Here is a 24,743-nt window from a genome sequence, read left to right as displayed (position 1 = left end):
CCTGGTGGCTTTAACTTTTACACCAAACTGGCTTTCTCCTTGTATCTTACTTGTCCATGATACTTTTCTCAAGTAGCACTGCTATTAGGACCAAGTAATTTGCCTAAAAGGTGGGCTCCTGGCGCTAACAGCTAAATCTTCCATGCAACTAGTTGAGCTGTGTGGAATGAGCCAGGACCAATGAATTAACAATCATGCTGCTTTTCTACATAGATAAATGCAACTCGCTGATCCTATACGCTCACTATCTTCAAGGCAAGACACCAGAGAAGCGAAGTAGTTTGGAATTGAGGAGGTTAAAATAGCTAAGCCACTATTCTACCCTAAATTATTTAGGTTGGTAGAAACAAGGTGTTTATCTTAGCTGCAAATAACAAGTAATTGTGTAGAGTTAAAGGTCCCACAGGTGAGATGGGCTGTGTAAAAATTTGATAAATAAAAAAAAAATAGGCTTCTCCTTAATTATTAGGGACAATCTTCCTATGTCAAGACAGGAAGAGGAGTTGGGGGGAGGCTGTGAAACCAATATTGCAACACCATGATAAACCTCTGCCCCCCCTTTTTTACATGTGTTGAGATATTACACACCCACATGAAAAGGATAAAAGCAGCAAGTTCCTACAAGTGCTTGTATCAATAGACAAATCTTCAAGTGACACATGAATAAAGCATAAAAGAAAAAAATGTCACTACATGGCATTTGATTTATTTGTGCCTTTGCATCAGTCTGGACTCCTGGAAGGTGCCTGAAGAATTCAATGCAGTTTTAAAAATATTTTCAGAAGTGGTTTGTGATTACTACTCCTGGGGCTGAGACAGAATACATAGTCCAAAATCACCCAGCTGGCTTCATGCCCAAGGTAAAACTAAAACTCAGTTCTTAGCCCAGTCCTTTAAACATTACACCAAACTGGTGCTAATTTTACATATATAAGATGTAAACATTAACATATTTTAATAGCTTTCAATATTTTCTAAACAAAGTAATTAGAAAAAAAATAAAGCAATTAGAAATAGCTTATATAGGTAGCATATTTTTGTTCATATTTAACATCAGACATTAGTAAAGGGATAATACAGTGAGCTCCATATTAGGACTTCTAATGTTGAATACATACAGTAAAATAGGCTTGCTGTTCAGTCAGACTAGAGTCTTGGACTTTAAGAGAGCTAATTCCAACAAAGGATTATATTGGGAAGGATTCCATGGATGCGAATCCTCAAAGGGAAAACAACTCAAGAAGCTTGGGAAATTTTGAAAAGTGAGATAATAAAAGCCCAGTCTAGCACAATACCAATGAAGAGGAAAAATAACAGCTCTCAAAAGAAAGCAGCATGGCTGTCCAAAGAACTTTCTGACAAATTGAAAGATAAAAAGGATAAGTATAGAAAGTGGAAAAGGGGCACATAACTAAGTCAGAATATCAGCAAATAGCCCGAGCCTGCAAAGATGAAGTGAGGAAAGCTAAGGCTTGCGACCAAAGTCAACAATAACAAAAAAAGCTTCTTTCAACATGTAAAAAACAAGAAAAAAGTAAAGGAAATGATTGGTCCATTAGTGGGGGAAAGTGGCAAGAAGGTGACAAGCAACAGGGAGAAAGCAGAACTATTTAATTCGTTTTTTGCATCTGTCTTTATACAAAGGGAAAAAACAGACCAACCTATTAAAAATAGTGCCATAAAAAACAGAATAGAAACACAAGTTAAGATAAGGAAGAAAATGGTAAGTGAGCACCTGTCTAGTCTAGACAAGTTCAAATCACCAGGACCAGATGGATTACACCCCAAGATTCTCAAGGAACTGGTAGATGTGATCTCAGAACCACTGAACTATATTTTTCAAAGATCCTGGAGCACTGGGGAACTACCAGAGGATTGGAAAAGAGCTGATGTAGTTCCCATCTTCAAAACAGGAAAAAAAATGGATCCAGGAAATTACAGACGTATCATCCTGACCTCAATACCTGGGAAGATTCTGGAAAAGATAATCAAACAACAAATCAGCAAGCACCTAGAGGCAAACAAAGTCATTACTAAAAGCCAACATGGGTTTGTCAAAAAGAGATCATGCCAGACAACTCTTATTGCATTCTTTGACGAAGTGACAAAATTATGGATCAGAGGAATGCTGTGGATATAATTTACTTGGACTTCAGTAGGGCATTTGATAAAGTAGATCACAACTTTCTATTTGATATGATAGAAAAATGCAGGTTAGACAGAATCACCACCAGATGGATTCGTAGCTGGCTGACAGGCCGTACTCAATGTGTGGTCCTCAATTGAACTGCATCTACATGGAGGGAAGTGTGTAGTGGGGTGTCCCAGGGCTCTTTTCTGGGCCCAGTGCTCTTCAACATCTTCATCAACGATTTGGACAAAGAGATAAATGGGGAACTCATCAAATTTGCAGATGACACCAAGCTGGCAGGAATAGCCACACTCCAGAAGATAGGCTTAAGATACAGGAGGATCTGGACAGACTTGAACACTGGGTGCTATATAACAAAATGAAATTCAATGGTGAAAAAAGTAAGGTTCTACATTTAGGCAAGAAAAAGCAAATGTACAGGTATAGTATAGTTGGTACCTTGCTCAATAGTAGTAACTGTGAGAGGGATCTCAGAGTCCTAGTGGACAATCACTTAAATATGAGCCAGCAGTGTGCTGCAGCTGCCCAAAAAGCCAACACAGTGCTAGGCTGCATAAACAGAGGGATAGAATCAAGATCACGTGAAGTATTAATACCACTTTACAATGCCTTGGTAAGTCCACATTTGGAATACTGCATCCAGTTTTGGTCACCACGATGTAAAAAAGATGTTGAGACTCTAGAAAGAGTACAGAGAAGAGCAACAAAGATGATTAGGGGACTAGAGACTAAAACATATAAGGAACGGTTGCTGGAATTGGGTATGTCTAGTTTAATGAAATAAGGGATGAGGTGGCTCAGTGGGTTAGGATGCTGAGCTTGTAAATCAAATGGTCAGCAGTTTGGCGGGTCGAATCCTGAGTGCCACGTAACAGAGTGAGTGCCTGTTACTCATCCCAGCTTCTGTCAACCTAGCAGTTCGAAAGCATGTAAAAAATGCAAGTAGAAAAATAGGGACCACTAAGGTGGGAAGGTAACAGCATTCCGTGCGCCTTTGGTGTCTAGTCATGCCGGCCACATGACCACAGAGACGTCCTCGGACAAGCGCTGGCTCTTCGGCTTTGAAACAGAGATGAGCACTGGACCCTAGAGTTGGAAACAACTAGTACGCATGTGCAGGGGAACCTTTACCTTTACCTTTAGTTTAATGAAGAGAAGGACGAGGGGGGACATGATAGCAGTGTTCCAATATCTCAGGGGCTGCCACAAAGAGGAGGGACTCAAGCTATTCTCCAAAACGCCCAAAGGCCAGACAAGAAGCAATGGATGGAAACTAATCAAGGAAAGAAGCAACCTAGAACTAAGGAGAAACTTCCTGACAGTTAGAACAATTAATCAGTGGAACAACCTGCCTCCAGAAGCTGTGAATGCTCCAACACTGGAAGTTTTTAGGAAGAGACTGGACAGCCATTTGTCCGAAATGGTATAGGGTTTCCTACCTGAGCAGGGGGTTGGACTAGATGACCTCCAAGGTCCCTTCCAACATCATCATCATCATCATCATTATCATCATCATTATTATTATTATTATTATTATTATTATTATTATTATTATTATTATTATTATTATTACATCCGCTGAAGATTAGAGGAAGCATTTAACATATTTTATAATCCATCTAATGTGGTGAAGTAAGTGTGACCTATGAGTCATTGCAGAGGAAACAATTATATTCTGGGTGTCAAATTTTGCTCCAAATGTAACTTTTAAATGTTTTTCAATGGGTAGTCCCACAGAGAACTTACTACCTACTAGGCAAAGTTAGAGACATGATCTATTTCACTATGCAAGGAGTATAGGAAATGAACAAGCATGTACTTGTAAAAACCCTGTTACTAACCATCTGTACATCCTGGAGCAAGGGTGGGACCACTATAATTTCCAAATATCAGTTCTGATCTTTCCTTTCAAGGAAAAATCTCATCCAGAAGCAGTTGTAACTCCACTGAACTGAACTCTGTTCTTCCACTGAACAACAGTGCTACTGTATTTCTTATTCATACCTCAGTTTATTAACCCATGCCTAGTTTTTCATTGAACTCAGAGACCAATTTGAAGCCTGCACAACTTTCTCAGCCATCAGATGAAAGATGGAAGAAAAATTGGGTACTACTGATAAACTAAACCAGGGGTCTTCAAACTTGGCCCCTTTATGACTTGTGGACTTCAACTCCCAGAATTCCTCAGCCAGCATGCCTGGCTGAGGAATTCTGGGAGTTGAAGTCCACAAGTCATAAAAGGGCCAGGTTTGAAGACCCCTGAAGTAAACACTTTCTGATGTTCTTATCTCTCCCAGTAATTCAGATAGACGTTAAGATACATGGACACAGAACTGAATTCTTAGGAACTCTAAGTAGTCAAATAATACTGAGAAAACATAAGGAAAATACCACCACAACAAATAATATTGGAAAGGTCAAGCATGACAATACAGGCAATAAGCTCTTCAAGTTTATTTGGGAGTATAAATAGATAGATATATCATATAAATTTAATCTTCAAATCATTGGGGGCTGATCTCTGCCTTGAAGAAAAAAACCTGAAATACAGTATAAAATAGCATACAGAAAAAAAGCTTGTGTTATTTTACAGGTTACATTTATTTGATAATTAGGGTTCGGTTATGATTCCAGGAATATAAGACACCATCAAAAGTTACAGCTCTGTAAACATTATCTGAATTCAAGTGCAAGATAATAGTAGCTCAGGAGCAAAGGTTGCTATCTCATTGGAATTGTCTTAAAGTGTGTGTGTGTGTGTGTGGTGTGTATGTGTATGTGTATGTGTTTATTCGAAATGGTTACAGTCACAATAAGGCTTTCATTCACTGGGATTCTGAGTACATTTAAGAAATTTAAATCAAGTCCTTTCTTCCACCTTAGGCTATGCTAAAAAGAAAAAAAATAAACATTTGGTTGAGTAGTGTTATTGAACAATATTATATCAGTTGAATTTTAAAATGCTTTTTATAAGGCTGGCCATCTACACTAAGTGTTTATGGGACAGCTCCAGAGATTTATTTTATTCCCAGAAATGTGAGACAAAGATTCATTAACTTCAGAAACACTGAGTGCTTATTATCATTTACTTCTCCTCCAGATCATCTGGAAATGGAACATTAAACCAACATCTAGAGGTCTATTATAAAAATAGAGAAGTAAAATGTACCCCATCTTCTAACTGAACTGTAAATGCAGCCATTTTTAAACCAATCAGATGTTAAATAGTAATTTCTAATGGAATAATTGGGGCCTCTCATAAGAGAGGATTTGACAGTTTACTCTCCTGAACAAGCCAAGAGCAATATTTGCCATTTTTTACAGGGGCGTAAAATACATCTCTTGGTGATGGAAGTTAGCACAGTAACCATTAAAGTCTTGTGTCAGAACTTGAAGTTCAAAAGAGCTGGTGAAAACATCACATTTTCTGCACCTGTGGATGCCTGATTTTAATTCTCTTCCTCTCCCTCCCCTTTTTCCTAAGATAGGACTGGTTTTGGCAACACAGAGAAAACTCACATTGCTTTTCTATTTGTTGTGAAGAAAGAAGAAAGTACAGAGAAGGTTGGTCAGCTCAAAAGGTCCCTCTCCGTGGAAACATCAACTAATGGGAAGCATCCTTGTAGAAAATGTCACCATCCACATCACAAAAACCTCCAAGTCTTAACTTTCCATCTGGGCTGGAACACTGAAAGATTTGTGAAAGTTCACAGAGGTATAGCACTGCAGGGCTGGGAATGAAATAGGTTATCATTGTTGTTGAAATATAAAACTGTGTTTGTTTCAATTTTTTTTAAAAAATCATTGGGGAATGAATGTATATAATTTATGTGAATAAAAATGTGTTCATATATTTCAACCACAGAGTTTGTGGTATGTATAAGGGAGAAAAGGGCACTGACTCTAGGAAATTTTGAGTGCAAATTATGTGGTGTTTTAGAAGATCCGGGTTCAAGCCCTTGAAAGTTGGTGCTGGATATACAATATCAATGAAATTAATTAATTGCCTGCTTGTTATCTTTCACATCATGAAACTCTACAGAAGAAGTCCTTGACGTACGGTCACAATTGAGCCCAAAATTTCTGTTGCTAAGTGAGACATTTGTTAAGTGAGTTTTGCCCCATTTTTCTTGCCACAATTGTTAAGTGAACCATTGCAGTTAAGTTAGTAACATGGTTGTTAAGTGAATCTGGCTTTCGCATTGACTTTGCTTGTTGGACGGTCGCAAAAAGTGATCATAGGCAGTGGTGGGATTCAAATATGTGAACATATTTGTGTGGATGCTGCTTCCGGAAGTCCATTCTGGGTCTGGGCAACAAAAAATTAGCTACTGGTTCTGCTGAACTGGTGCAAACTGGCTGAATTCCACCACTGATCACATGACCTCAGGACATTGCAACCGTCATAAATATGAACCAGTTGCCAAGCATCTGAATTTTGATCACGGGGATGATGCAACATTTGTAAGTATGAAAAATGATCATAAGTCCCTTTTTCAGTGCCATTGTAACTATGAACACTCACTAAACAATCGGTTGTAAGTGGAGGACTAGCTGTATCGGGGTGGACAACAAGCAACCTGTATACGTTGGAAGGAGTTGAAAAGTGAAAGGAACTGATTTTGGGCTTTTAAAAAAAACCAACCAACTAAAATACCAAGCCAGGTTTTTCTTAGTAACTTTTTTTCATGCCACCATTTTAATTTGTGGCCAGGTTTTTTATTTCTTTCTACTCCTTATATCAAAAGAAATTTGCACAGCTTAAAGACATCACTAACTTGGAGATTGGAACAAGGTGATTATGGTACCATCTTTTGTTATGGGCAATTTATAGCTGGCTCTTAATAAGTATTACTGATTGCCTGAACCAATCTGCATTTGGGGTGCATTTTCTTGACTGCATGGTATCTAGAATATGATGAAGATGGAAGACCCATCTTTTGTTCTCAGCTAGATAAAAACAGTTAGCTAGATTTCCACATTGCACTATTCTGGTTTTTTACTTTCCCAATCTTGTTTTGCTGACTTAATTCACATATTTAGTGTGAATTAGTGTACAAACTACAGGGTCTGGGTTCACAAACTGCCCTTAAACCCACACCAAATAAGTTGCATTAGAACTTATGGTAGCAACCTCAGCAGATGGCAACATCTAGCTAGCCTTAGCTGATCTTGGAAACAGTACTTAACAACAGATTAATACTTGGATGAGGGACTGCCTGGGAATTCCAAGGTTATTGGCTAGAGTGAGAAATTGAAAGGCAACAAAGAAGTAAGTGCCAAGCTATGTAGCTCAGCTCACTCGTCTGCATTAAATAGTTGAACACTGACTAGGATTTCAGATGGATTTTTTTATCTTATCATCTTCTATTCAGTTTGCTTTGAAAACATTTGCTGAGTCGACACATTTTAATGTCTAATGTTGTTTTGATTATATTTCGAAAACTTCATGTCTTCACTCGCAAAGTTGGAGATGTCTTATTAGATTGTATTTCCCTCTGCATTCTTTCTTTCTTTCTTCTTCTTCTTAAAGCAAGTTTTAGCAAACAGAAAAACTTGAAGTTAATTGAAAATGCTTGGAAAGGCTTTTGTTTTAATGAGAAACTAGAAGTGCTCTCTCCAGGCAGATGATTTCTCATATCACCAGTCCAAAAACACATTATTTGAGACAGTCTGGTCTAGTGGTTAAGGCACCAGTCTAAAAACCAGGGAGACCGTGAGTTCTAGCCCCACGTTAGAGGTATGAAAACAGGCTAGGTGACTTTGAGCTATTCTTAGTCCAATTCACAGGTTTGTTGGTGTGAGGAAAATATGAGGAGGAAGGAATATTAGGTATGTTTGCCACTTTGTGTCATTTATAAAAATAATAAAGACAAGATAATAAATACCTAAATAAATTTAAGAATTTTAAATATTTAATATTTAATAATATTTAATGATAGATCATAAACAATAGAGAAGTAGTGTGAAACCCAAGTTACAGCTAGAAGATTATTTTCATCTTACATGTAATATTTACTTAATGAAACATAGCAATTATAATATAAAAGTGTTGTCTGGAAACACCTTGAAAATGAAATCTCATGAAACTTTATTTGATTGAATTCATTGAAGATAAAGGACATACTTCTTGTAACCATACAGAGAATGAACCATTTAAGCTTCTAGTAATATTGAAGGACTTATGTTTTAACTATCCCAAATGAACTAGCTATTAATTTTGGCAAAGAAAAAGGAAACAACGACAGTAAAATGATTCATTCATATTTAGAACTATCTCTTCCAAAATTATGAATCAGCTCCATTTGCCTCCTGCAAATGGAGTCACAACTTCATAGGCTTTTGACTCCATTTTTTAAAAAAGGGGGGAAGGGGGTTATTCGCAATCCTTCCTGGCACGGATTTGCATTTGCATTTTACAATTTTAGCTTGTATTTTCCCCAGATTGCCCAAGTCAATATGTGGGATTTCTACATTTTCTAATCACAACAGCTGTCCTGAAAAATAAACTGGATTATGAATTAGTAGAGAACCAGTGTGGTATAGCAATTAAGGCATCAGAGTAGAAACCAGGAAACCATGAACTCTCATTCTGTCTTGAGCACAAAGCTAGTTGGGTGACCTTTGGAAGCCCCCCTTTCTTAGCCTTAAGAAGGAGGCAAAGGAAAACCATTAAAAAAAACTTGCCAAGAAAACTGTAAGGACTAGTACAAGCTGCCATTAGGAGTCAGCACCGACACAAAGGCATAAACAAAATGAATTAGTAACCAACCCAGGGTCATCAAATGAACTTCATGATCAAGAGGAAGTACTGATTCTGGTCTTATGTGCAATTCATTTTTACTGCTGACCTCTATAGATCCTAGCCTTGCTTCATGTATTCATCTCTAGTGAAATGTACAATTCTTTCCATGACTGTTTATGGTGGGGCACTCAATGGGGCTTATCTAGAGCCCTGGTGGCTCAGTGGTTAGAGTGCAGTACTGCAGGCTACTTCTGCTGACTGCCAGCTGCCAGCAGTTTGGCAGTTCGATTCTCACCGGCTCAAGGTTGACTCAGGGTCAGTAAAATGAGGACCCAGATTGTTGGGGCAATATGCTGACTCTATAAACCACTTAGAGAGGGCTGTAAATCATTGTGAAGCGGTATATAAGTCTAAGTGCTATTGCTAAGTGCTATCTATGAACAAGTGTGGTAAAACTTGGGTGAAAATGTGCATGTTGAGAAAACTGTATCCAGAAATATATGCTCTTTTCTTAAAAAAAATACTATGCTTTTTAATGTACAAAAGTGATAAAATGGACTGTTAATATAGCAAAACCTAGAAATAAATTAAATAATTAATTTAATAATTAATTAAATAAATTAAATTAGAATGGGCAAGTGCCATTGATGCAGTAAGTCAGATGAAATGTAGAAGGGGGACTGCCTGGACTGTCGTCTCATGACAATTAAACAGTTCTCTGAATAAAATTGAAGCCCACTTTTTCTATAAGACAGGCGTCCCCAACCCCCGGTCCATGGACTGGCACTGGGCTGTGCAAACAAGCAAAGCTCCATCCGCGGGTTGCAAGCAGCACATGAAACCAGGCACCCGCCAGCCCGTGGAAAAGCCTCTCTCCATGAAACCAGTCCCAGGTGCCCAAAAGGTTGGGGGCTGCTGCTGTAAGAGGTAGAACTGATTGCTCACTAAATCTAAAAAAAGTGTAGACATCATTAAGCAACTAAAATATTATTTTAAAATACCAAAGTTTGCAGAAACCAACAGTGGAGAAACTGTGTCCCTCCCAATGTTTTAAATTATGAGTCCCCACCAATATGACTGACAAAACCTGGTAAGATCCCCTGAGATAGATGTCTGTCAAGGAAATGAGGAATCAAAACCTTAATAGAATGATTAATTCAGCATGCAAGATAAAATCAGCAGGATGGCAGATGCAACACTGCAGTGTAAAACCCATCCCATTTGAACATGTATGCAGTGTCCTAGTACAGGGGTCCTTAGCCCTTGGTCCAGGGACCAGCAGCGATCCACAGCATGCCAGCAACTGGGCCGTGCAAACAAGTGAAGCCCCATCCGTGGGATGCAGGCAGCATGTAAAACCATGCCGCCTTTGGTTCACGGAAAAACCATTCTCCACAGAACTGGTTCCTGGTGCCCCAAAGGTTGATGGCCGCTGTCCTAGTGGGTAAGAAGGATGGGCTTTCTTCAAAACTCTCCCATCTGCTGATTTTTAACCCCTGCCCACAGACACTATTGATAATTACTGAGATTCCCTAAGATTGTGAACTAGGAGTTGTAGCCCTTTACCCAATTGAGGCAAGTTGGGATCAGTCTCCAATTACTTGTAGGAAGTCCTCTTATAAAAGAGGCTTCTGTGATTAGTTGCCCCTTCTTCTATTCAAGCCTCCCTGTTTCCCCTCTCCCTGGTTCTTTTTACAACTCCTTCTTTGCTACATATCTGACAGCCCATTTGGTTTAACACTCCAAGATCAACTAGATTCTGTTTCTTGAAAGCATTGGTATGGGAGGCATTACTTTCCTAAATGTAGAGATGTCAGGCTCCTACCTATACATTTAATATCTGCATATTATAATTTTAGTATGGTACCATACAACTGGGGTATAATGGACCGCGAGTAAATTATAGCTGGGAGAGTGGGAAAATGTACCATCTTCTCCAGCCTAAAGAAAACAGAGTTCGTGGGTGATATGGATCCATCTTCTATTATGAGTGAATGAGATGATACTTAATTATTTGCTAGATTTATAAACTGTGTTTCTCCATTATCCTTTTCAAAAAGCTACGTATATTCTCCAAAGTGTTTTATAAGACATCTTGGTTTAATATTCATCTTTGATAGGAAATAATGGTTTGCCATTTGTTCTCTTCTCTCCATGGTATTTTAAATCAAAGCTTTCATTCTGAGAAAAAAAATAAAAGGTTGTGAATTAATTACAAAGCCAAAGAGGTTGTGGAACACTTTTATAAATCCTAATATGGAAGTGTCCATATGTCTGAGAATAAGTGGTTATATGTCTTTGTGTGTATGCATGTATATGTTTGTATTTGTACTGATGTGTTATTCAAAGAATGGAAGGAAGAATATAGAAGGCAACTCCTATCCCCTCTATTAGTCCAGTTCCTATATATGTGCACCACTGATGATCCTGGCCACATGTTTAATAACAGAAATTTCCTCTGTAAATATTGTGCCTATTATAGGTCACTGCTGCTTCTCTATTCTTAGATCCATTTGATTCATAGTTGTCCCATGCCAGCACACATAGAGCTGGCCACTCCTCTGTCCCAAGAATAAGAATGTCTGGTTGCAATTTATTCTGTTATTAATTTTTCTTGTAGAATTTCAAATGTTCCATCCTATTGGCAAGAGTTTTATTATAGAATTTGAATGCTTTAATTATATTCAGAGCAAAATTACATTCTTTCAGTCCATTGTAACTTAGGAGCAGAAAGCCATTACATGTCTCTGGGACAAACTTTTCCATAAATACAGTTAGGGCTGGGAAGCAATTTCTATTGTTCTCAATTGTGGAACATGTACAAAACTGACTCCAGTTCAGTTCAGATTCGGCAGTTCTATCTATGGAGTGATGTCCCTTTGTTGATTTTTAGGCCAGATTTGGAACACGACACTTTCCATTTCTTTTCTCTACTGGGGCTATCTATTTCTGAAAAATGTTAAGGGCAACCTTTGACCCCCAAATGGTTATCTATCTTTGCCATATGCATGTACCACACCTAAATTCTTTTGCTTTACATTGACCTTACTTCTGAATGAACAACAGTATATAACTGAATGGCAGAGCATATGGATTGCCTATAGATGTTCTTATTGAACCCATGGCATTTCCAGGAAGATGGAAAAATGTTTCCAAAAATCTGGAGAATCATTGTCAAGAATCTACTCTGTCTGAACCAACCTGAGCCACACTGAGATGAAGTTCTGATACAGAGCTATAAGACATTATACTTAGCTGGCACAGAAAGCCAGCTAGATCACCCCTAAGAGGGTAGGAAGCCCCACAGACAAATATTCCAAAGGTGATTATTCAAGAGACAGCTGGACTTTTTTTGTTTTTCTTTGAAGATGTTTTGCTTCTCATCCAAGAGTGAGAGGTACTATGTGGGGCAGGGTGAGTGCACGATGGTGTGAGGTCGAGGGACATGGTGCAGGTCATGGAGGATGCATAGGGATGCATGAAGACACCAGGCACATTGGACATGTGCATATAGGTCTGGTGTGCAAGAGATATTGAGCGAGTTGGGGAAGGTGTGCAAAGATATGAGAGGAAACACGAGAGGCACTGAATGTTCGGGAAAGTACATAGAGAGTATGGTTTGGGGAAAGGGTGTGGGGTACATGAATGGGTGGCACGACATGAGGGAGGGAGTATGCAGGTAGGGGACACTTACCCCAGCAACTAGTGATTTTCCCTGCCTGCCCCCTCACTGACTTTCTGGAGAAACTGACAGGGAAGGTTGCAAATGACAATCACATGATTGTGGGGTACTTGGCAACTGGATGTAAGTGGGAGCAGGTTATCAAGCACCCAGATTTCAGTCCCGTGATCACAGGGATGTTGGCATGGCTGGAATTCCAAGGACTGGCCATAACCACCATTCATTCATTCAGTGTAATCACAACTCTGAACAGTCTTTGACTGTTTATAGGTTATAGGCTGAGAAAAATTTTCCTTTGACATTGGGATGTAAATATGATTGACAGGAGGTAGACCAGACAGGAAATATAACCAGATGAGCTAATTCAACTTTATTGTATTAATAGAAACTTGTAAGTCTGAAAGTACTTCTTGCTTTCCATTTCCTAGGAAGGGTCTTCTGAGCCATATTCCAGCTACAGGCTGCAATCTTTTTAACTGACTGTTCCCTTTTTTGTGTATTGCTGCCCTGTCTCCCACTCTCATTTTCATATATCATTACAGAGGGATTTGTGTGTGGATGTGGCAATACCCATTTTATCATGTTTGCCTCTTTGTACCACATGTCTGTGCTAACCAGATCATATGCAGATTGGCTTTCCGTGTACAATACTATGCAGGTAATATGTTAACTTAGGACTCTAAAAGGGACGCAGTGGCTCAGTGGGTTAGGACGCTGAGCTTGTCAATGAGATGGTCAGCAGTTTGGTGGGTTGAATCCTGAGTGCCGCATAACAGAGTGAGCGCCTGTTACTCATCCCAGCTTCTGCCAACCTAGCAGTTCGAAAGCACGTAAAAAATGCAAGTAGAAAAATAGGGACCACTACGGTGGGAAGGTAACAGCATTCCGTGCGCCTGTGGCATCTAGTCATGCCGGCCACATGACCACGGAGACGTCCTCGGACAAATGCTGACTCTTTGGCTTTGAAACGGAGATGAGCACCGGCCCCTAGAGTTGGAAACGACTAGCACGCATATGTGGTGGAACCTTTACCTTTACCTTAGGACTCTAAATACTAAAATTAAGAAGATTATAAAAGTGTAAAATAGCTGTAAATTAAGCTGCTGTTAGGGACGCGGTGGCTCAGTCAGTTAGGACGCTGAGCTTGTCGATCAGATGGTCGGCAGTTTGGTGGGTCGAATCCTGAGTGCCGCATAACAGAGTGAGCGCCTGTTACTCGCCCCAGCTTCTGCCAACCTAGCAGTTTGAAACCACGTAAATATGCAAGTAGAAAAATAGAGACCACTACGGTGGGAAGGTAACAGCGTTCTGTGCACCTTTGGCATCTAGTCATGCCAGCCACATGACCACGGAGACGTCCTCAGACAAGCGCTGGCTCTTTGGCTTTGAAATGGAGATGAGCACTGGCCCCTAGAGTTGGAAATGACTAGCACACATGTGCGGGGGAACCTTTACCTTTACCTTTTAAGCTGCTGTTGACCATATGTCTAAATAAAAAAAAAATCAAGGTCAGTGATATAAATTGTGTATATTTTTAGGGTGTTGAAAGGTAAGGGATTAGGAGGTGCAAACAGTCAATGGGACATGCATACTTTACAATAGGCAAACCTCTATTTGAGGAAAAGGAGGAAATTTTGATATTATTCATCAATCTATTAGCATCTGGATAACAGACTGAGCAGGAAGAAACACAGGAACAGGAAGAGCTGAAAACACAGGAGGACAAATATGATGTAATAAGCATCACTGACTTTGGTGGGATGACACATAATTGGAATATTGTCCTGGAAGGCTCCAATTGATTTAAATGGGACAGACTCAATAGAAAGAGAAGAAATGCTGCACTGTACATAAAGCATATGCCTGCACAGATGTTAAAGAAATGGAGCATGAAAATCCTGTTGAAAGTGTTTGGGTAAGAATAAAAGAGTGTCTTTATTAAAGACTGCCAGGCTAGATTAGAAAACAGAAATGTTACTAACTCTGATGAGCAAACTTTCAAAAAGGGTTGTGATAGTGATAATAGAGGACTTAGTAGTCTTGGATGAGAATCTGACTCTTCCAGGAATCAGAGGTCCAACAAATTCTTGTACCTTTTATTGGCAATTTCATTTAACAGAAGATGGAGAAAAAAGAATAAAGAGTTCTACTACCCTGGATATAATCCCTACCAACATGGAGGAAACATTTCAAGGTGTAATTAAGGAACAACAACAACAACAACAACAACAACTGGATGACAGATTAAGTAGATGGAAAACCAAAGCTCTGCATGGACAGCATTTGAAAAACATTGAAGGAAAATGTGATAACAACTTGACATGGGCATGGCTTAAGATGGGAACCATCAAGAAAGGAACGGAAGGCTTAAAACTGGCTGCTCAAGAACAAGCACTACAAACTAATGCCATGAAAGCGAAGATACAAAAATCCACTGACAATCCAAATTGCTGACTTTGCAATGATAAAGTTGAAACTATTTGACATCTAATATGTGAGTGCAGCAAAATCGTGCAAACTGATTACAAAGCTAGACATGACTGAGTTGCTAAACTAATCCACTGGACATTGTGTAAAAAATACAACTTGCCTGTGTCCGAAAAATCGTGGGAACATAGGGTAGAAAAAGTTGTAGAGAATGAGAGGGTGAAGATTTGTGGGACTTTTGAATACAGACAGATTGCCTTTTCGAACATAACACACCAAATATCACAGTAGTACAGAACCAAAGTGTACAACTCATTGATATCACTGTACCAGGAGATGCCAGAGTCGAAGAAAAAAAACTGAAAAAAATTATGAAATATCATGACCTGGCCATCGAAACTGCGTGATTATGGATGAAACATGTAACAGTGATACCTATTGTCATCGGGGCACTGGGAACTATGTCCCAAAACTTTGCAAAATACATCAAGAAACTACAGCTTCCTGCAATAACTCCAGCAATGCTACAAAAAACTGCACTACTCCGAACATCTTACATTTTAAGGAGGTACCTGGTTGATACCTAGGATGCTGGCAGCAACCCGTGTCAACCATCAGCGCCAGTCAATTTGAATGTTCAGTTGACTGAGGTTCATGTTTAATGAAATAATAATAATAATAATAATAATAATAATAATAATAATAATAATAATAATAATAATAATAATAATAAGTTGGAAGGTCATCTAGTCCAACCCCCTGCTCAGCCAGGAAACCCTATACCATTTCAGAAAAATGGTTGTCCAGTCTCTTCTTAAAAACTTCCAGTGTTGGAGCATTCACAGCTTCTGGAGGGAGATTGTTCCACTGATTAATTGTCAGGAAATTTCTCCTTAGTTCTAGGTTGCTTCTCTTTTTGGTTAGTTTCTATCCATTGCTTCTTATCCTGCCTTCAGGTACTTTGGAGAATAGCTTGACTCCCTCTTTGTGATACTCCCTGAGATACTGGTACACTGCTATCATGTCCCCCCTCGTCCTTCTCTTCGTTAAACTACACATACCCAATTCCAGCAACTGTTCCTTTATATGTTTTAGCCTCCAGTCCCCTAATCATCTTTGTTGCTCTTCTCTGTACTTTTTCTAGAGTCTCAACATCTTTTTTACATTGTGATGACCAAAACTGGATGCAGTATTCCAAATGTGGACTTACCAAGGCATTGTAAAGTGGTATTAATACTTCACATGATCTTGATTCTATCCCTCTGTTTATGCAGCCTAGCACTGTGTTGGCTTTTTGGGCAGCTGCAGCACACTGCTGGCTCATATTTAAGTGATTGTCCACTAGGACTCTGAGATCTCTCTCACAGTTGCTACTATTGAGCAAGGCACCCCCTATACTGTATCTGTGCATTTGATTTTTCTTGCCTAAATGTAGAACCTTGCTTTTTTCACCATTGAATTTCATTTTGTTATGCGTAGAAATGGTGTGTAATCCATCTATTAAGAGGGAACATTCTGAAAAATGAGATACTGAAAACACGATTGCAAACAATTTCTATTTGAAGGAAAACCAGAAGTCCATATGTGGAAGAATAAAAAATAAATAAAAATAAAATAAAAAGATCCCTACTGGAATCAAACTGATCAGTTTGCAGCATAGTGTTATTTAATGTTGGCTTTGCCTCATAGGTGAATCTGGGCACTCTGTGCCTTAGTCTGTGGTGCAACCCTATTAAAATAAACACAAATTAGGTACTTATTTGTTTTAACTAAGAACAATTGATAAATAGTTGAAACAGGGACCGATGGTTCAGAAATTGCAAAGTTCAACCTCCACCATTCTTCCTTGTTTCTACTTCCCAAAGCTGCTGAGAATTGTAGTTTGATAGCATCTGCATGATTAATGTTCTTTAAGCCTTATTTAAGACAATTGTTCTAAGAGATCCTCAAGATGAAACGAGCAAAGCTCTACTAGAACAATTGCTCTAGGTTTAGAACATTTCTGCTTCCCATACAGGATCAAGGCAGCTAAACCATTAGTGAGTTACTTAAGAAAGCAGGATTGCAGCTTCATCCAGTGGAAAATGGGATTCCTGTGATAGAAGATGCAGAAGGTAGGTTGGGATAACATCTTCCTGCTGTGTTCTTAAGTTGGTTGATTCTCCCTCTCAGTATTATAAATACAAAGCTAATTATAGCAACATATGGACACAAAATTAAGGGTTGTTTTTTTTTGAATTCATAAAATATAAATTAGTTCCAGTTATTACCATTACTAAATCCAATGGTTTTTACTCCAGATGAGGCAACCAATGGAGGAAACAATTTGGTAGAAAGAATATGGATTAACCTTTTGAGTCTTTCCCCTACTTGTCCTCTTCATGTTAATGAGCACTGCCTGTGTATTTTTATGGAAAAGCTCCCCTACTGCTTGGTATCCCTCATCTTAACCGGTTCTAAAGAAGCCAACAACATTTCAGAGTCATGTCTCAAATGTATTTGGCTTTTAATTATCTGTCTATCAAGCCCCCTCCTTCATGTCATTTTTCATGTTGACTTTTCAAAGGGGAGAGCCTCTGTTTCCTATTACTTCCAGTGAGTCAGTACATTGAGGGGAACTGTAATTTAGCTGACACTTAAACAATGACAGTACATCTTCATCTTATTACAGCATTCACATGGCAGAAAATAAATAGAGCATCCCAGAGCAACCAGTAAACAAGGAATAAGCAAGATCCTGTTTTTTTTAGAAGAGTCACAACATGTAGTAGGTAGGAGAAATCTGAATTACACAGCTGGGATCTCTTTTGGTGATTTATCCTCTTTGGAGAAATTCTGGACATTATTTATGGGACAAAGAACATTTTCACTGTAAATTATATGCTTCAGGTAGCCATAAAATGTAATGTTATTGTATCAGCAATGTCAGCAGAGCACACAAGGAAATGTAGTTTGGAGCGTTCAAGATTTTAGCCAGCCAGTTGCACTCTTTTCCTGGACTTTTAAAGTCTTATGATACCATATTCACCCTAAAGGAAGTTCATTAAAGCAACCAGCCATCTTCACGGAAGATTATAAACAAAAATAAAACCCATTTATTGCATTGGCCTAGCTTCAATGAAAAAAAAAAGGGAATGCCTTCTATTTTGAAGGTGAATTATTTGAGAGCGGGGAAAAATCCCCTAGTCTTACTTTCAAGTTAACTTCTAATGCACAGATGGTGCCTTTTGGCTGCCTAGTATTTGTATTTATAGAACTGTATTCTATATACTGCTAGTGCTTAGGATATTTTTTTGAAATGGTAGAAATTCATAATTTTCCTTTGCTGAATCTTTAGTGATAACAATGAAATATGATGGCTTTAATTATTCTAGCCCTTCCTAGTTCAGCTCATGAATTGGGGTTTTCAAATTTGTCAACTAGCAATAGCACTTAGACTTATATATCACTCCCTAGTGCTTTACAGCCCTCTCTAAGTGGTTTACAGGGTCGGCATATTGCCCCCAACCAACTGGGTCCTCATTTTACCAACCTCGGAAGGATGGAAGGCTTGAGCCCCATCAGGATCAAACTCCTGGAGTGAGCAGTGAATTAGCCTGCTGCGCTGCATTCTAACCACTGCATCACCACGGCTCTAGAGTTGATATATCATCATACATGACAAGAAAGCTACTTCTCAAAGTTTACACTTGCTGATTGTGTATACAGTCCATGAAATACGTATCAAAGAATGAATCCAGTTGGATCATCTAAGGAGGCTTCCTTCTCATGCCATTTTTTATATGTAATACAGGACAAGAAACCTGCACAGAGAGAAGTATTCTCTACTGGGAAATCCTAAACTCTGAAGAGCAAATGATTGAGGATAAAGTAGGAATGGATGCACAAGCTATCCATACCTGAGGTGTATCCTTGGGGCTTAATCCAAAAAAAATCTAGGACAAAGAAGTGGGGCTGGCACATGCACTTAATTTCATTTAATTTATTATTTAAATATTATTTTTCATATTGTTAATTAATTTCTTCTCCTGACAACCACATTTACTATTCACCATTAACTTTTGGAGGGTCTGTTGCCAAAATGTTTCAGGATCATCCTTATAAAAATCTAAAATGACGCTCTCCTTGGGTGGAAAGATGGGGTACAATTAAAAGAATTAAAGTATATCTGAAAGACTTTCTCTCTCTTATAAACCTGTCTATAAAATGTGATCATCTTTGTAAGTTTTGTTTTGTTTCCCAATCAAACAATACTTGTCTCAATAGAAAATTACTTTTCAGTGACAGTACCCATTATCGACTACTGTCCCCACCCCAAACATTAGTCTACCCTTGAGGTCATTCAGAATAAATAAATAAATTAAATTATTCTACTTTTAATAGTTTCAAACTGAAATGGAGATTTTAGCTAACTGGTTATAAGGCTTTAGGACCTGCTGAATCAATTCCCCCATCTTGGCCAGCCCTCAAATGGCTGGGCTCAAGCTGCTAAAGCTCTGTCCACATTCTCAGTCTTCAAAATTGAAAACCCTGCAAGATCCCACTTATCCCATTGATTCTACCATATGATGTTTAATTCCAAGCAAATATTCTTTTGCTTCCTCAGCAAAATATCTTATTAAACTATTTGTTCAAAGGGAGGTCCATCAACCTGTGAGGGTCACCTTTAACAAGGTTTCTGGATGGCATTCCACTGATGCCACGTGGATGGAGAAATACTGGTATTTCATTGTCCCGATTGCCAAAGGGTAGGACTGTATTTGATTATGTTCAGTTTTGTTTTGTTCTTTGCTTTCCACCAGAAGTAGTTCAAACATCTTTTTGTTGCTTTATTTCCTGGTTTACCAAGGACCTACCAGAATTTGTAGTCAAGAAGGCCCCACAAAGATACTATGCTGTTTAATACTATGCTGTTGTAAAAGTAAAGGCAAAGGTTTCCCTGGCCAGTTATGTCTGACTCTAGGTGAAGACGCTCATCTCTATAACTTAGCTGAGGGAGCCAGCATTGTCCGAAGAACTTTCCGTGGTCATGCAGCCAGCATGACAATATGTCAAGGTGCGTGAAATGCTGTTACCTGCCTATCAAAGTGGTACCTATTTATCTACTTGCATCTGCATGCTTTCAAACTGCAAGGTGAGCAGGAGCTGGGGCAGGAATGGGAACTCATCCCCATTGTGCAGCGCTCAGGGCTCAAACTCGGGCTGTCAGCTTTCCAGCTGACAAGCTCAGCATCTTTAACCACTGAGCCATCATACCCTAAATATACTTGTAGTCTCCCTATTCTGGAGGCTAATCAGGTTTGTGAAAGGACTCCTCATCATATTGCAATGAAATTCCCCAAGCATCTGTTGAAAGTTGAGCAGATCACTATTCATTCATGCACACACTTGCAGACAACATAGGGAAGCTCTGAAAGCAGTCACACCAAATCTTCCGGAGGCTACTGTAGCCTCAGTGTTTTGAGGAAGAGCTTTTTGTATAAGCCTACTTGTTAAACGTCACATCCATTTTGATGGTAGAAAGTAAAATTAGAAGACTAGAGGGTACTGATTTCATCAGAGAGCTGTTTCATGATCAGCCAATGAATGCTGTGGTTGAGTTAAATATTCTCCTAGTTACATGGATAAATGGCTTCCATATGGTAGAAAGTCTAAAAGGCAACATTGTGCTCTCATGATACAAAGCCATTACTCTTTTGGAAACTCTGAAGGAAGATCTAAACTACTATGCATTGTCAGCACATGTTCTAGCAGTGGAAATACTAGAAGTTCAGGTATGTTTTTAGTAAGTATAGAACTAGTTACAGATTGGAATTTCCATCTTGGAAGCTTTAGGAAAATACTGCTTCAGGTATACAGTAAATTAGTTTTTCATAGTCTGCCAAAGAAAATGTGGGAGTGTTAAAAACAAACCCCTGATATGGCTTAAAAGAGAAACACATTCTGTAAATGCAACTGTTTGTGAGTAGGAGCTTCTACAAAGGGAACAAACGTTTAGGACCCACATTGTAGCCTTCAATATTCCCAAATAAGAGCTTCTATTTCTTTCTTGTGAAATAGTTGAATCACTGGATGAAAAAAAATAAATAAAACACTCTACTTTCTACCAATGCCAGGAAAATTTGGAGAATGTAGTAATTTTAATTTTTGGAATTTGCAAATACTCCCAAGATGTATTTGGATGAAAGATACTATATGGATTTCTCCTGGCTTTGCAAAGCTAAGCAAACTGTAACCCGCATTTATGAATACAGTGGAGAATTCTAAAATGAGAACTTGGAAAGTAGCAAGGGGCAAAACATTTAAACCTGATACAGTATTATCTTGAAACTCATTATGAAGAGGAAAGATGTATTTTGACTTTGGAGTGTTTTGCTGTTTGGTTTCAAGCATGAAACAAACATTGGCTGGTATCAGTTGTTCTGGGCGCTGTGATTGGGAGTGTTGTTTTTTTGGCTTGCGAGTCAGTGCCTTCTTCAAACTTTTTCCCAGGCTATACAATGCATGTCTTTGCTGCTAATATTTTAATCTAACCAAGGGGATGGCTGAAAAGAATGTAAAAGACATGAAGCAGTTAGGCATGTGCTAAAACAGAAGAAAACGACTAACATCTTGTACTTGCTATCTTTTAAACAATTTTTTTTTCTTCTGAAGAATTGAAGTGGAATGTATTGGTAAGTTTGCATCAAGTGTTTGCTCGTTTGATACTGCAAGTAAGTACAGTAGAGCAAATAAAACGTTACTGCTGTTCATGTATAAAGGGTACTAATTATGCTCAAATGTAAATACAAAGACTAGTGGTGCGGGGTTGAGGTGCAAACTCTGTTGATGTTAGTCCTTTTTATTTGGGGTAGTTTGCGGAGTACAGCATTTTGTGCACTCTATATGTATTTTCTTATTGTGAATATATTAATTATCCAATGAAGCAGCATTGGCAATTTTTTTTTGCAACTGGCAGCCCCTATCTCCCCCTCCCCACTGCCAAAATATGATACATTGTAATAAGGAACAGGCCCCACGGTGGAAAAATCCCTTCTCCGAAGTGACCAGGGCCTCTATTGAGTAGTGATTGAAAAAATAGGCCCTTTGCTGCAACCACCATCTCTTCGTTACAAAACAGTTTCTTCCTTTTGCTACAGCCCTCTGAGGAACCAGGAAAGGGTTGAAGGGGAAATCCCCTTCCTGCCCCAGGGTTTGGGCTGAAGTACAGGAAGGGAAACCAAACAAAACTTTTGGAAGTCTGTACCTCAGCCAAGCTAAGGCGGGTCTTAAAAGGCCACCGGTCAACTCCAAGATTTAAACAAAAATCAACTGTATGAAAGCTGCCAAAAGAAGATAAGGTTTTACACACCCAACATATGGTTGAAAAGAGGTAAAACACAAAAAACCCAACACAATTCTAGTTACAGCCAAGCAACTCATTTTCAGCCTTCTTCTTCCAGAATTCAAGGCAACTATCTCAAAACCCCAAATTTCTCCTGCATCCAAATCTGATCTAACTCCCTTCATTTTGTTTATTGGTTCTCAGGGGTCAGGTGACCCCTGCTGGAGGAATCAGCTGGGTTATGATTTAAAAAGCCAGTTGCTCCCCAATAAACACTTTTATTGTATAAGTGGAATATTATTCTCTACAGGAAAATTGGCCAAAATAATCTATTGTTTTAGTAAGGAAATCTCATAACTGTATCAAATTGATGTAAGTGATAAAAGGATTACAGGGAAAAAAAAGAACAGCTAATCTCTTGGCTGACAAACCAGGGTGTTTATTTAAAGAAACTGATACAAATGGCTTTCCCCTGTTGAAAAGCAGGAGAGGGAACATTTTAATAGCAGATCCTAAACCAGGGGTCAGCAACCTGAAACAGTGAAAGAGCCACTCGGAACCGGTTCCCTCACAAAATGAAAAACTGTGAGCCGTATATAAATATATATTTGAACATTGTAGACAAGAAGGCTTGTCAGCCCGCTGGTACTGTGTCCAATGTTTTTAAACAATAAACTTAATAAAAACAAACAAACTGTGAGCCGCAAAAAATATGTGCACATGCACAGAACAGGGTTTGACTGTAGAGTGGAGGCAAGGCGAGATATGCACCTACCCTGCATATTTGAATTGATTGGTTGAACTTTTTTAGTCCCACTTTTTTTTTTTACTGCACATGGCAGAGGACTGGGAGCCGCAGGAGACGGCTGAAAGAGCCGCATGCGGCTCCGGAGCCGTGGGTTGCAGACCTGTGTCCTAAACCAACCAGAATTTTCAATAATGGCAGCCCAGCTTATTTCCATTGTATCCTATTTAGGTTTTAAAATTTTCATCTTGAACCAGTTCAAAACAAAATGTATTTCACGCATACTTCTTGAAAGCTGTTTATACTATCCAGGCAAAGCAAAACAAGAAAAAGTGTAAGGCACGTCTTAGAAACATTCATTTTTGCTGTAGTCACACTGCAACACAATCAATAGTATAGCTTGAAGGAATATGCTATTTTATGAAATGAATGCCTTAAAGATTAATTAGGCAATGCCTGCTGAAAATCTTGCTGAATGAATAGAAAATTGTCCAGCTTCCATAAGGGGAGTCATTGACTTTCCTTATCCACAGCTCTCTGCTTCTAAAGCTGCTCTGAAATGCTTCATGGTTTGGGGGAGATGGGGTGGGAGAAAGCTGCACAAATACTGGAGGGCAACTCAGTATTTGTTTCTATTCACCTTACTATTGCCCCTTTCCAAAGTTCATGTTCAGATGTTTATAATACACGACTTACAATAGAATCCATTAGGCTTGTAAAGTGAGGTAAAAAAAGTTGTTAAAATCATGAAGATCAATAAATGCAGGTAAATCCTCAAATCCACATTCACAATATTTTAAAATGACTTAAGAGCAGCAAACTTGAAATAATTTTGAATCCCACTGCAAATAACAGAAGCACCAGTTTTTAAGAATGTTTTTAAAAAATCTCTGAAAAGCAAGAATTCATAGAAGCCCCGCAGTGAGAAACACATTTAAGGTAGCCCTTGAACAATATAGTAACATAAAACCAAAAGACGTACTGTATTTTTATTGCTATTACAAGGGTTTTTCTTTTTTAATGTGCATGCACATAAGTGTGTACTTCTGTACTAGGCAGTTTGGTAGCAAAGGAAAAGATCACAGTACCATTTAGCATGTAGCGTGAAAATTCAAAAGGAGTGCGCAAAGTGTTCACTGAACAAAAGAGTTCAGTGAAGAAAAGTTTTTTTTGCCAAACGTAGCACCTGGAATGGTAGAAATGAGAGTTTTGTTTTAAGCTTAGTATAAACCTAACTTTTGGATTTGGACAACATTGCCCAAAGATAGGTTTTATTCTGAACTCAAAACAGCAGAATGTGTTCCTCATTCCATTAATTTATACAGGAAAAGTTAGGAAAGTCAGTGATTCAAACTTTGAAATAAAAATTGAATTTGAGCTCTGAGTCAAAGAGAGAGGTGAAGCTCTTGCATCATTCAAAGGGAAACCACTGTTTTTCAATCTGCCAAATTTGGGACCTAAAATAAATCTTGATATCTGAAAGACTATACCTTTATCTTAACATTGAACAACTTTTGTTACTTGTAGAACAAATGTTTTTGACATTTAAACAGTTTCTTCCACCTCCACCCAATTGAGTTGGTGGTGCACACTGTAAGGCAGAACTAAACTATTGTTTAAAAAAGAAAAGCAGAGGAAAAAAGGGAGGCATATCATATTTTAACTAAA

General features: G+C 38.6%; 1 protein-coding gene across 3 annotated transcripts in view; it reads right to left on the bottom strand.

Moving 5' to 3' along the window:
- Positions 1 to 24,743, bottom strand: part of LOC310643865 (uncharacterized protein) — a 707,877-nt gene that overhangs the window by 454,094 nt on the left and 229,040 nt on the right. The window lies entirely within an intron of this gene.

The sequence above is a fragment of the Vipera ursinii genome (assembly GCF_947247035.1).
Source record: "Vipera ursinii genome assembly, chromosome: 1".
In the NCBI taxonomy this organism is placed as follows: Eukaryota; Metazoa; Chordata; class Lepidosauria; order Squamata; family Viperidae; genus Vipera; species Vipera ursinii.
The sequence above is the reverse complement of the archived record's forward strand: the minus strand, read 5'-3'. Positions and strand labels throughout refer to the sequence as shown.